This window comes from Myotis yumanensis, unplaced genomic scaffold, assembly GCF_028538775.1.
Source record: "Myotis yumanensis isolate MYYU_CA2020_CCGP unplaced genomic scaffold, mMyoYum1.0.hap1 SCAF_3, whole genome shotgun sequence".
Lineage (NCBI taxonomy): Eukaryota > Metazoa > Chordata > Mammalia > Chiroptera > Vespertilionidae > Myotis > Myotis yumanensis.
The window spans coordinates 88,032,366-88,034,029 of record NW_027223754.1 but is presented as its reverse complement, the minus strand read 5'-3'; the positions used below and the strand labels follow the sequence as shown (position 1 = coordinate 88,034,029).

The 1,664-nt window shown below is 44.1% G+C and overlaps 1 non-coding gene across 1 annotated transcript; it reads left to right on the top strand.

Annotated features, from left to right (window-relative positions):
* LOC139007868 (small nucleolar RNA SNORA8) lies at positions 1 to 136 on the top strand. The gene has a single exon (XR_011471007.1). It is a non-coding gene; the product is annotated as a small nucleolar RNA SNORA8 (small nucleolar RNA).
* Positions 137 to 1,664: the final 1,528 nt, after the last annotated feature.

The following is a 1,664-nucleotide window of genomic DNA, read 5'->3' as shown; positions in this document are numbered from 1 at the left end:
TGCACTGCATGGTATCTGCATTCAGTAGCTTATTCCTGCTGGGTGTTCAAAGGACAGCAATATAAATTCATTTTCTGGCATCGTTGGTTTTCTTGGCTTTGTGCATGTTAAACCTGGTATTTTTATTGAAACATTATTCTTACAGTTCTTACTCTTCAGTTAGACATAAGTAATCTTCAGTAGGAACTAATACTTGTCTTTTTCTAGGGTGTCTGAAATTAAAAAACCAGGCAGATCCATCTACTCAGACCCTAACCATGGCCCTAAAGTAAATTGCTTGAAGAAATTAGTTCCCAACGATTATAGGTGCAGAGTTTTTGAAGTATGTCTATATTCAAGTGTAGATCAAAGAAGCTCAACTAAAAGGATTGTGGACTGACTGAAATGACATCAAGATTGAGCAAAAAAGGGATAAGATGATTAAGACTCAAACTCGGGAGGAACTAAGGCAGTGGAAGAACTCAGAACATGTGAAATTCCTTAAATAAAAGTTTATTAACTTTAAAAACAACAACAACAAATACTTAGCCCAAATCCAGGCACCTAGTCCCAGGTTACTAGTATGAAATGAGGAAAGAGGTGTGGCCCCGGCTGGGTGGCTCAGTTGGTTGGAATACCATCTCACACACCGAAAAGACTGTGAGCACATACCTGGGTTGTGGGTTTGATCCCTGGTTGGGGTGCGTATGGGAGACAACCGATCAATCTCTCTCTCTCTCTCTGTCCCTCCCTCCCTCTCTCTAAAATCAATGAACATATCCTCGGGTGAGGGTTAAAAAGAAAAAAAGGAGAGGTGTGTTTGGTAAGGGACACAACACCTTTGTAAACCTGTGGCTGCAGCTACTGGAAGAGGAGCTCTGCTGCACTCACTGGTACCAGGAGAGACCAGGGTCTTGGATCCCATCTGTACTATCCCCAGGAAATTAGGCTTCCCAAGAGGGCCCCTGAGCAGAGAGCCCCGTAATTCAGACTGTGAGTTTATAAATAAACTTTTGCCAATTCTCACACAGGTAGTCAGGTCTGGAGGATCAAGGCATACTCATTTCACTCACAAAAAAACCCCAACCAATTTCTTAGCCAGAATACAACTTCTCACATTTCCAAGGAGATCCATTGAGGCCCAAGATCAGGAACCAGTGTTCTGTGCAGCACCCCCGGAGCAGGCCGCAGGGGAAGGACACGGGACACTGAGTAAACCAACCACGGAAACCACGTGCACACCGGCTTTTTGGAAACAATGGAAAGTTGGTGGTTTTGAAGGATTGTTTATCATGGAACAAAGCCTGGTGATCGCTTTCTTTTCTCCTTTCTACACATTGGTCCTAGGGAGGAGAGGGCTAGAGTCAGAACTGTGTTCCCTGGAAAGTGCTAGCGAAATGCTGACATATTCCTCCTTCCCAGCCCCCTTTTGTCTGGGCGCCATAGTCCCCCTGCCTGTCTTAGTCGTTCTGTGGCCTCATCTCTAGCCTATCAATTTCTCAACTTGCAATACTCAAGTTGATAACTTACAAAAGACTGTATCTATTAATAATCAGGTGTTATTTATATTTCAAATTATCCCTACACAATTCAAAAGGTACAAAAGGGTAGAGAGTCAAGGGAGTCCTTCTCACGCCTGTCCTCCAGCCATGCAGGTCCTTTCCTGGGAAACAACCCACACCATC